This window comes from Salvia hispanica, chromosome 1 (genome assembly GCF_029641045.1).
Source record: "Salvia hispanica isolate PSC_SH4W2 chromosome 1, Shi_PSC_v1, whole genome shotgun sequence".
In the NCBI taxonomy this organism is placed as follows: Eukaryota; Viridiplantae; Streptophyta; class Magnoliopsida; order Lamiales; family Lamiaceae; genus Salvia; species Salvia hispanica.
The window spans coordinates 65,039,204-65,052,477 of record NC_142692.1 but is presented as its reverse complement, the minus strand read 5'-3'; the positions used below and the strand labels follow the sequence as shown (position 1 = coordinate 65,052,477).

Sequence of the window (13,274 nt, the reverse complement as noted above, 5' to 3'; positions counted from 1 at the left end):
TAAATAAATAGTTTTGTGTTGGTCAGTATTTGTCTGGGCAAGAAGTAGCACAAAACATGTAAACATGGAATTTTTTGTCTTCTTCTCGTCAAAATGTTTGCATCTAATTAAAACAGAGTAAATAATTAAAATTTTAAAATAGAGTAGGAAATAGTGACCGGCAATACAATACTAGTAATAGCGAAATCTTTGACCGGTGCATCTGGTGTGAGGGCTTTGCCTTGGTTTCAAAAAATTAATTTAGTTTTCTCCAATAATTTATAGTTGTATATTATATAAATATTTCCTTTGAGGAGATATATTATAAGCAAAACCAAATTCAAAGCCGGTAGTTGTTTGATCAATGGTTGTTTACTTGTTTTACTTTACTTTTATGCATCTTATAAATTAGATAAATTTGAAACATTTATACCATAAATAACATCATTTAATTTGGGGATATTGGTATGTAAAATCATGAAATTTGGCCAAATTTTGGTATTTGCTTTGTTTGTTACTCCATTTCTCAATCCAACACAAATAAGAGATCTTCGATGAAAAATTTATTCTATATGGGCAATCGTGAAATGTTTATGATATTCTAGACCACTTTTTAAGTTCATAGTAAGTATGATAAAAAGCATAGAAATCACGTTGATTTAATAGTGCCAAGTAGGAGAAAAAAAAGGCACGTAAATTCATTGGATATAGTGATTGACCTGCTATGGGAAACAAAATGCAAAGTTTGTGATATTTTACCAATTTTAAAGTTCGTAGAAAATACCAAAATTTGGCCAAAGTTCATGATTTTTGAGACCAATATCCCTTTAATTTGTGTACGCCATTGCAGAAGAGTCCACCTACATGTCATTTAAATTTAATTTTTTTTATATAAAATTATATTCTTTTCCCATCTTATCTCCGAATTTCTGTACCAAAGTCCAAAGAGACGAATTTGCCAATGAACTTCATAAACAGTCTCCTTTAACGGCCACTCTCCATTGATGAAAGTCAGAACCAATATCTTTTAGACGAAATAATATTTTAGTGTCAAAGGTACTTATATAAAATATATATTAGTATTAATTGAGTGAGATATAAAATTGATAAATAAAGTTTTAAAATTCACACCATAAAATGATTAAATTGTATATATTTAACATGTATAGGTAAGATCAATGACAATTCATAAAATTAAGTTGAGAAATACATACCTTATCTTAACAACTTATTTGATCATTATGCTCGTTGAGGCATGTTTAGCACTATGTTTTGTTTATATATTTGGGACGAAGAAAGTACTATATAATTACTTATAGATTAATATAATTATCAATAACAAAAGATGAAATAATATAATAACATTAATAGTATATTACTCCCTCCGTTTCCTAAAAACAGAATTTTTTTTCCTTTTTGATCGGTACCCTAAAACTATAAATTCTTTCCATTTAAAGGAAATTTCTTTCTCTATAACAAGGTGAAACCATTTTCCATTAACACACTTTTCTTTATATCTTTGTCTTAATTTTTTGCATTAGTCATGCCGTTTTAAAAGTTTATATTTTTAGGAATCAAAGGAAGTATTACTATCATTAACATTGAGATATGATCAAATGAAAACTCTAAATATTGTAGAAACTCAAAACTATGATCTGTACCATTGAAAAATGTCAACAGATCACAAAAAAGCATAAACAGGAAAATGTCAATAGAATTTCAACGGTAGTCAATGATTGATGTTGTGTTCATATTGTGTTGATACTGTGTTGACATTAAAATCTTAAAATTTTACACTGTGTTGATATTGTATTAAAACCGTGTTAAAGCTGTGTTGAGGAGTTTTGAGTTTGTACAATATATAAGTTTGCATTTTATCACTACCCAACATTATTTTTAGATTCTATGATATCTTTATTTACAAATTATCACGATAGATAGGGGTGATATAGGTAAAACATTTAAGCATTAAATGACTAATTAAGTTATTAATATTACTTTTATATATTACAAAAATATTCTCCATAGATGCAAGTCCAATCAGATTGAGGTCAAGATGACATATCAAAATTCTTTTTAGATTAACATTACAGACACACTATATTATGTGAAAAAGTTCAACCCAAGCACTTCCTAATTACATGGAAAAAACTATGTTATGTGTTTGGGTGATTCCACATATTACCGTCTCCAATCATATACTACTACTAAATCTTATTTTTGGTTTAGAAAACTTCTTCAATTTTATTACAAATCCAAACTCATGTTTGCGTTTTTTAACACAACACCAATTATGGGGCTCTTATAAATAATTTGTGAGACATGTACTATAAAATGGTGCAAATTTTAAATTTGGTATATAGCGTTAGAGTCAAATTATTTTTTGGTATGACATAAACTTAAAAATCTGTTTGAATTTGGTGTAAAACCCAAAAAATTGTACAAGTTGTTTTTTACTGCTAAAATCTTTGTATAACCAAAAAATTGTACAAGTTGTTTTTTACTGCTAAAATCTTTGTATAAGTAGAAGAGGAGATATAAAGGCTAGCTCATTTGTACTTCAATGAGAAACAAAATTCTTTTGTTAACATAATTATAGTTAACCAGTCAAAACCACATCAAGTAACTATAGATGGACACTTCAGTTAAGTAAAACTCTCTCCTACCGGGATGTATAAATTATTTAACTATAATACAAATTATTAGTATTCTATGATTCGTGTAATTTAGCATATAATAATGTACATTTCATTGGCATGATACTGAAATTAATTGAAAGATTATATTGATTATTTCTCGATGAACAAGAAAAACTGTATTTGTTCAAAGCGGAAATAGAAACCGAATTTCCTCTAATATGCATGTTTCAAATCCAGACTACAATAAAAATCTGAAATGTCCTATAAGATCCTCTTCTATCAATTTTCCAATCTCTCACATAGATGTTTCTTTCACCATTATTTGACTTTTGGCTACACAGGGAGACCTACATTAATAGACTTATGTTAGTCGTATCACCAGAGTTTATCCACCGAATATGTTCAGTGACGAAAAGCTAAATTAACATCAGAATAAATCAAAACAAGATTTGTAGTACATTTCTTTGTTCCATGTTAGTGATATATTTGGTTACATACACTTTATATCCATAATATTTCAATACACTTAGCGTTGTTCGTATGTTTGGTTGATGACATTGAATCCCACAATTCAATTCTAGGTGTAGTATATGATAATTAGTCATAGCCAATTTCCTACAATTAAAATAATCTCACGATTTAATCTTAGGTTACATTTTAGTACTACTATTTTATCTAGGAACTAAATACCACCATAAATGTAACTTAAACTCTAGTTTGATCACTATATTTGGATGATTTTAAGATTGTTGTAAACATTAGTTTGGTATATGATAGTCTAAAAATCCGTGTGACAGAGCATCCGCATACAATATCTCAAAATCTTGATGTTTCAAAGTCTTCCGATCCAAAGAAAAATGAGATGCACATTCACACTCACAATAGAGATGAAGGTGCGAGCGAATTAATTTATAAGGAATCACCACCTCCTATTAATTTGATGTACATTTCCTAGCTCTCACCTAAATTAAGATGACTACCCGATCAACATGTTTCCTCTTCATTCTAGGCATCCTTACCGACGCCGTGACAGCGGCAATCTACGGCTGTTCCGGCGACAACTACACCACCAAAGGCACATACAGCACCAACCTCAACTCTCTAATCTCATCTTTTCCACCAAACATACAACACAACGGATTCTACAACGGCACAGCCGGCCAAGCCCCGGACCGAGCCTACGCCACCGCGCTCTGCAGAACCGATTTCCAGCTGGAGGAGTGCCGCACCTGCCTCCGTGAAGCCTCCCCGGAGCTTCTCCGGTTGTGCCCCAACCGAAGACAGGGCATCCTGTACAATGACGCATGCACGCTGCGCTACTCCGACGAGTCACTTGCCGACGGCGCCGGAGCTGATTCCGACTTTATTTCTGTCCGGAATGTAAATACTGTAAAGAGTCCCGATGAATTCAACCGGGAACTGCGGGAGCTGCTGAAGGATCTTCGCGGTGAGGCAGTCGCGGGAGGGCCGTTGATGAAGATCGCGGCGGGGAATGTGACAGCGGTGGATTTTCAGATAATTTTCGTGCTGGTGCAGTGCGCGCCAGATCTGTCACCGTTTGGCTGTGAAAATTGTTTGATCAGCTCTGAGCAGCAACTCTGTTGTGATAACAGCACGGAAATGGTAGTATATATGCCCGCCTGTCATCTCAAATATAGTCTCAGTTCCTTTTACAACATCACTAGGATTCAACAAGTGCGACAGATCATATCAAATCTCCCTCCTCCATCACCGCCAGGTAATACATGTTCTCATTGTCCAAAAACCTTTGCCGATATTTGATTTTTACAAGTGGAGTGTCGTAAATGTGCAAATAATGTTTCTTTTTTTAAGTTCGGTTTTAGTTTAGTGGTTTCTACTTTTCAGGTTCTGTTCGGTTTGAATTTTCCACTAAATTTGGTTTCTTGGATTTAGTTTGGGCAAAAAATGGAATCAAAACTCGAATGCTCACCTCTATTGGTTTCGGTTTTAAGAAATTATTTCACTTTCTAACTTAGAGCATCTCCGGTGGTAGACTTCCCACTAGGACTTCCGACAAAAACTTCCTGCCACGTCATCACTAGAACTTCCCCTGCACTAGGACTTCCCGCAATAAATTTAAATTCACAATTATTCAATTTACGGAATTAAAATTTTGACACGAATACGAACGGGGAAATGCGAATATTTCATTAAAAAAAACATACATTATTCGAAAAAAAAAATAATTACATAGTCAATAAAAAAAATTAACCACATCAACGTCCATCCCTCCGCGTCTAAACCTTTTCGATGATATCCTCCTGAAGTCGAATATGGGCATCTCTTTGCCGCATGTCGGCAAATGCGCGCAACCGCTCAACCTCTCCATGAGGTACCCCATGTTCACATTCGCGCTGGCCACGCCGTGGCTTGACCGGCACCCGTATCATCTTCGTTGGTCCACTGAGTCATTTCGTCACCTTCACTTTCGACAATCATGTTGTGCAAAATGATACATGCGTACATGATGTCGCCGATGTTGGGAATATACCACATCCGTGAAGGACCCTTCACCATCGTCCATCGACTCTGGAGCACACCAAATGCCCGCTCAACATCCTTGTGCGCTGCCTCCTGACGGCTCGCAAAGTAGGACTTCTTTTGTCCGATCGGATGCTTGATCGTCTTCACAAAGACGGGCCAGTTTGGGTATATCACATCCGCCAAATAGTATCCCATATTGTGCTGGTTGTCGTTGGCAACGAAACTGATGGCGGGACCAACGCCATTGCACTGATCGTTGAAAAGGGGCGACGACTGGAGGACGTTGATGTCGTTGTTCGACCCGGCGACTCCAAAATAAGCATGCCATATCCCCAGCCGGAGCCGGTAGTTAGCTACAACTTCAAAGATCATCGTGGGATGCTTGGCTTTGAAGCCGGAAGTGTGCATCCCCTTCCAGGCGGCAGGGCAGTTCTTCCACTCCCAATGCATACAATCTATGCTGCCCAACATCCCAGGGAACCCGTGCATATTTATCAGCTGCTGGCAGTCTTCGGGGCTCGGACTCCGAAGATAGCGATCCCCGAATATCTCTCTAACGCCAGTGCAAAAATTCTGCAGACACTCGACGGCTGACGACTCGCCAATGTGGAGGTACTCGTCGAACATGTCGGCCGGGCCTCCGTATGCCAGTTGCTTGATTGCGGCAGTGCACTTCTGTAAGGGCGTGTGTCCGGGTTTGCCAGCCGCATCCTCCCTGGTCCTGAAATACCCGTATCTTCTCTCTAAAGCACCCACGATATGCATAAACAGCGGACGATGCATCCTAAAACGTCACCGGAATAAGCATCCCCAAAACGCGGCTGTGGAGCGAAGTAGTCCTGATACAACCGAATATGTGCAGCAATGTGGTCCTGGGGTACATGATGTCGCCGATGGATCGACCGATGTACCGCCGCCTGCTGCTGCCTCTGCCGTAGCAATCGATCAATCGCCCCTTCCACAGCGACATCTAATTCATTCTCACTATCACTATGATTAGCGCCCCCACCACTACCACCCCGCACGGCTACTAGCCATTCTAGATATACTTGAAAATAGAGTTTAGAGAGAGAAACTTGTCAACACAAGTGGTGTGAATGAAATGAAGTTCAACGAGCCGTATTTATAGAGTTTTAAAAAAAAATTGAATTTTAACTCGGACGTCCGACTGACGCCACAATAGCGGACGTCCGGTCGGACGTCGCGCGGATATCCGAGGATATCCGACATCCTCACGGGACGTCCGTGTCCGACCTTTTCCTTCACAACGGCGGAGGTCCGGTCGGACTTCCGCGACGTCCGATCGGGACGTCCGCCGGTGGAGATGCTCTGAGGTCCACTTGTCACATGAGATATTTATCAGCAGATGAAAGAAAAAAAAAATAGATTTAATAATAGCCGAAATGAGTAATTTGATAGAGTTGTTAGTGCATAATAGGTCTTAGGTTCAAATCTACTTGGAAAAATCTTTAAATTATTTTATTTTTTATTCATTAAAAAATTAATATACTGATAATACTTTTAAAGTGAATTGTGTTACTATATATGTTGTTCAAAATTTTAAGACAATTCTACAAAATGTTCCCAATTTACATTTTCTATCCCAAACTTTTCAAAAAATCAGATTGTGTTAAGACACATAAATGTTTGTTTTTTTTAATACTTGGCTCAATTACTCCATCCTGTAACAATTAAGTGTCTCATATTTGATCGTGGCGAGTTTTAAGAAATTGTTTGACTTTATAAATAATAATGTGTGAAAAGAGTTAGTGGAATATGCACTGTACTTTTATATACTCCCTCCATCGCATAAAAGATGTCACACTTGTGGGACGCCACGAGATTTTAGGAGGTTTTGTTTTGTGTGTTAAATGGAGAAAGAAAATATAATTTTTATATTCATGTGAGAGAGAACTTTTTTCAAAAAAAGAAATGTGACATCTTTTATGGGACAAACAAAAAAGGAAAGTATGATATCTTTTGTGGGACAGAAGGAGTATTAGTTTTATAATAATTGTAAGTAGAATGGATTAATAAAATGTGGGGTTCACTTACTAAAATTAGGAAGAGTGAAATGAGACACATATATATAGGACGTTTAACGGGGATTGGAGTAAACAAAACAGTATCTGCGGAAGAAAAAACAAAGGAAATATGAACCAAGTGATCACTTATAAAGAGAATATACCATGAGTGTGTATATATTGGCCTTGTTTGTTAATTAGTACTTAATCATGATAAAGGTCTTAGGTTCAAGTCTATTGTGAGAGTAACTTTTAAATTTTGCAGGCAACGGTGATGTTGTAAAGACTATAAGCATCATTCTTGTTCCCATTTTCATGGCTCTGCTTCTCGTTTGTGTTGGTCGATACGTCAGAAAGAGGTTCAACAAGAAATCCAACCAATTAATATTACATGGTAATAATCCAATTATTCTCTTTCGTTTTACTGCACCATGTGATAAATATTGATTTCAACATAGATTTTTATTTACATGTATTATCTTTTTTGTAACAGGATCATATCTGGAGGAACTGGAAGATGTAACAAGTATTGTCAGTGCTGAAGAATCCCTTTTATACGATTACGAAGACCTTGTAGCTGCCACAGACAACTTCTCCATCTATCAATATATAAAGTGAGAGTTGTGGAGAAAATTGCAAAAATGCCATTCAAGGTGGTTTTGGTGGGAAACATTATTTTATGCGTGTAGTAGCATAGGTTAAAATTTCAGAGCATATTGTAAAATCAATTTTGTCAATATATGAGTTGTGTGTATATCTATTACCGAGAAAATCATGGGATTTATCTTCCCAAAAAATGTTGCCTGTAATCTGTACATATAGAGTTGCATGCATATCTATCTATTATCGAGAAAGCATAGCATTGGCATCAGATTTTGGGAGGTACAATAATTTATTTCCTTTCACTGTTTATCTTCCCAAAAATTATACTGAGATTCAAAATATTTTTTAAATCAACTATATGTTGGCTTACATTGGAAGTCTGTTCGAACTTTAAACCACTATAAATACCAGATACAAAATGCGTTTTCTGTGAATTGAGTACAATACATTTTGTGCTATTTTCTCTCTTGAATCTATGAGCTTTGATATTCATGATATTTCTTAGAGATTCTGATTTTCTGATTTCAGCATAGCAGGGGTCTTGGAATCCGGCGGCATTTGGCCGAGAGAAAGTGAGGGATGGGGAGGAAAGTGAGGAAGGAGAGAGATTTTGTTTAAAGATCCGATCTTTTCCCGCTCCTGCTGGAGGTACTGTGTCTTGCTGCGGCGTGGAGACTGTGGGTTCTAACGATTAGAGATAAGGAAATGAGTGAATGGAGGGAAGCGCAGGTGATGCGGCTGTGCTGGCGAGGCGCCACTTTGGGGTTAAGTGTATTAGTTGTAGAAGAAGATTGTATGTATACGTAATACGCTAGCATATTAGTGTATTAAATTTTAGAAGTGAATTTCTTTTTTATTAGATAGAACTATTATTGAGTTTTAGTTATGACTTTTAATATGTTGTTGTCTTTACATTTTACAATTAATTTTTATAAGTATATTAATTTAAGTTAAAATGTTGAAAACTCCAATTGAATCTATGATCAGTTCAAATACTCCGTATAATTATTCTATTTAATCAGAGATTATTTGAAATCTCAAATTATTCAATTAAAACTAAAATATTCCTTAAAATTTGGGATTCCAATCATTTTATATTCAATTGAACAACTAAGAATTTCGATTTTATCGCAATTCATATTAATCAATCATATTTCCAATTTATTGCAAATGATACAATAAATCTTCAATTGATCAATTAGAACTTCAATTAACCAAATTTCAGTTTAATTAATTAATTAATTAATTAATTTTATTTTATGATTGAACACTTAAATTTTTTTTTTCAATATATTCTTTTAGTTTGAATTGTTAATATTCCCTCCGTCCCACTTTAGAAGTCTCAGTTGAGTTCGGCATGGGTATTAAGAAGTGTAAATGAAAGTTGGTGAATAAGATAGTGAAATGTGGGTCCTACTATTTTATAAGTATTAGTTTTTATAATAAAATGTGAGTGAAAAAAAAGTTAATGGAATGTGGGACCTAATACCATTTATGGAATATTCCAACCGGGACTATCAGCAGTGGCGCACGCAGAAATATTTATCGATAGGGGCTGGAATTTCTAAATTTTATTTTAGAGTATATATTTGAGTAATGTCGATAATTTGTAGGGGCTTTTACACTATAATTTACACCAAATTTGAATAAATTTTAAAAACAATTAATAGAAAAAAGTAAAAAAAAAATATTCATTGAGGACTTAAGCCCCTCCCCCACTATACTTGGGTCCACCCATGACTATCAGGATAATTGCAGTGCATAAGTGACAACATCCTTTTATATCTTGGACTTCATTATCCACTTCTATTCACGTATGGAGAGGATGACTATAGAGAAGATATTGGTTTTTTTTTTCTATTTTACTGCTTCTTCTTCAAGCTATAGAAAGAGAGTTAAGTCTGAAAGATTTTTTTGCATATCGCTTGCATGAAAGAATTGGTGAGAGTGTTTTGTTATTTTGTATTTGCAGCGATTATTCCAACAATTTGTTATTCAAATCCCACACATTGCCTATTTTTTTCTTTTTTTATACCTTACTCTAATTAACAAATATTTACTTTTATATTTTACTCTAATTAACAAATATATTTTTCTTCATTAATCTCACAAATTAAAATATATTGAATTGTGCGTCGAATATGTATCTTTCTCTCAAAAGTCCAATAAAAACCAATATGGAGTACTTTTTAATGTGAACGTAACTATATTAATTTATATTTCTTTTCAATTATTAACAATTCGTTCTCATTAGTTAAAAATCATAAGGCCCGTGCATAGCACGAGTGTTAATACTAGTTAGTAACAAACTTGGACAAGGAGGATTTGGTGCAGTTTATAAGGTACTAACATATGGTACTATTTTATACTACTAAATGATTTGGTAGAATGATTTGATTTATGCATGTAGGGAAAACTTCAAAGTGGCCAACAAATTGCAGTCAAAAGGTTGTCAACAAATTCAAGCCAAGGAGAATTAGAGTTCAAGAATGAAGTAGTGTTAATAATCAAGCTTCAACATAGAAATTTGGTAAGGTTGTTGGGATTCTCAATACAAGGATTGGAGAGGCTTCTAGTCTATGAATTTGTTCAAAATGGAAGTCTAGACTGCTTTATTTTTGGTAATGTCTTCCTTTATTTTTACCGGTTTATAAAATTTATTACTAGAAACTGGGCTATAACAACTATAACAGTGTATGTATATGTGATTACTAAACAGATCCAGTTAAGCGTTTGCTTATTAGTTGGGAGAGTCGGTACAAGATCATAAAGGGCATTGCCAAGGGACTTGTTTATCTGCATGAAGGGTCCCCTCTGCGTATAATTCATCGTGATCTCAAAGCGAGCAATGTACTCCTAGATGGGGACAAAAACCCTATGATCTCAGATTTTGGTATGGCGAGATTGTTTCGAGATGATCAAACACGATCCAATACACACAGGATCGTGGGAACCTAGTAAGTTCATTTACCCTATCAAATGGAGTAGTATTTACTTAGATAATAGAGGAATAAAATGTTCTTTTAGGGTTCATTTTCTTTGATTACAAATTTATCGGAAAAGAGGAGTGATAAGAAATGTTGGTTCCCACTTTCTTATCCCAACCCTTATAATTGTTCTATCCTATTTTGGGGGAAAGAGTAGAGAAATGGTGAAAATATATAGTTTCCATTTATTTACTTAATGGAATTAAATATGGGTATATTTGACAGTGGATACATGGCACCAGAATATGCACAGAACGGGGATTTCTCGATTAAATCCGATGTGTTTAGCTTCGGAGTGCTGGTGCTGGAGATTATCTGTGGACAAAGTACCAGTAGTTTCAAAAATGTGGAAAATGGAGAGGACATACCATACATGCTTAGTTATGTAAGTTAAAAATGTTTCATTGATTATTGTTACAGCAATATTTTTTCCCGCACACTTGATAAAAATCATGAGTTCTTACAGGTTTGGAAAAACTGGTTTGCGGGAAGTGCAAACAAGTTTATCGACCCCACATTGATGTCTTCTTCGACCTCTCTCCGTGATATGATGAGATGTATTCATATCGGTTTGTTGTGCGTTCAGAAAAATGCAAGGGATCGACCGACCATGGCTTCTGTTTTGGTAATGCTTCATAGCTCCACTACGATTTTTCCAATGCCTCTGAAGCCGGCATTTTTCGTCCCAGGTGACGAGGAGCACATGAGAAGATCCTCGGAGATCAAAGAGTTATCCAGAAATGAAGCATCGATAACTGATTTATATCCGCGTTAAATTATGCAATGCAAAGTGTTTCAAAAGTAACTTTCATTTGTTGCTTCGTTCATTCCTTTTACTTTGTGAATGTGATTCGGACGACAACAAATGTAATAATTGCAGTTATTTAAATTATGTAATTATGTCGAGCATATCTATAAGCTCTAATTTGATTTTTCTTTGTCGGTTCTTTTCCAAATTGCAAAAGACAGTATGCAAAGGCTTGAGATATTCATAGAAAGGGCTATGTCTATCTGTCTTCATATATATATATAGTTTTATGTTATTTGTTCTGTTCATTCCTAATTCTCTACAGACACTAAAATATTAATCTAAGCCGTATAAAGCAGCGCTGCCTATCGCGATACAGCCACCCTTAAGCCGCCTCCTTTCGCAGCCAGTCTCCCATAGTCTGATGTTCAAAACAGATGGTAATAGAAATATCGTTATAATCTGCTCACATTTAACAACAGACAGTTTCTTAATTGCGTCATCAATGAATTACTTAGAAAACCATATGTATCATAATTTAGCTTGCCATTATATGACGCTCTGAAGATATTATAATTGTGTGTTAAATCATTTTTTGGGCTGGCGTTATTTGTCTTCTCATCTATATGTCATAGATATGCATATGAATGAACAAAGCCATAGCAAGCTCGTTCGATCGAGAGCTAATTCATCACTATGGGTGTCTAGCTACATTAATACATGCATATTAATTTCATGTGAATCTATGTCTTAATAACTTACATAGTAACTACTTCACACAACTAAAGCTTATCTATCTATTGAAAAGGGGGTTATTAGATGCAATAATTTAGATTAATTTGTGAGAAATTAATTAAAACTTATGTTGCTGGTTGTGCTAGCATATGATACGGTTATATTATTAAATTATCATATATCTCTATTATTTAGTCGATTAGTATTAGTATTATCATATCTTTCTATATATTGTTTTCTTGTTCTCTAAGTCAGGATAGTCTTATAAATAGAGAAATTTCGGAATATGAGATTCATTTCGCTGACCTTAAATTTAGGATTTCAATTCGCGGACCTTTCGTAATATGGGATCGAGGCATGCGAATTTTTCAGAAGAGGGATTTTTGTTTTTTCATCTTCTTTTTTAATTATTTTCTCACAAAATATATATTGACCAAACTACCCATTTATTAAATTTAACATATCTCCCTAGTTCCCCCAAACTCACGTTTGCCTTTCGAGAAGCCAAGAATCAAGTGAGTATTTCTACTTTCCACAACATCAAGTAATATTAACAATTAGATAGTAATTAAGTAGATTTCGAATTTGAAAACTAACCCTACTGATATGTAAGGATATAGTGTTGTTGCTCAGTTTCTTTCTGCTGCTTAATCAAAAAACAATAATATATGTATATGCAGATAAATAACAACAATATATAGTTTAAAGGCACATACAAATACATACAATAAGATGAGGGTGGGGAATGAAGGGGAGAGAGAAGGCGAAGGAGAGGATGTTATGGGCGAGCTTGAGGTTCAAAATTGGGGTTTCATTATCAAGATTAACGATTAGCATAGGGAAGATGAAAAAAACGATTACAAAAAGAAATCTTATGTGGGATATTATGGTCAATTCATACATTTTGTGAGGGATTTAATTAAAAAAAGAAGAGAAAAAAAGAGAAAAAAGAAAAAAACCTTCATTCTAAACATATCGCATGTCTCGATCCCATATTACGAAAGGTCCGCGAATTGAATCCTAAATTTCGAAAGGTCAGCGAAATTAATCCCAT

The 13,274-nt window shown here is 34.9% G+C and overlaps 1 pseudogene; it reads left to right on the top strand.

The window, feature by feature from the left end:
- The first annotated feature begins 3,590 nt into the window (after positions 1–3,590).
- LOC125218345 (cysteine-rich receptor-like protein kinase 8) lies at positions 3,591–11,512 on the top strand (annotated as a pseudogene).
- The last annotated feature ends 1,762 nt before the right edge of the window (positions 11,513–13,274 follow it).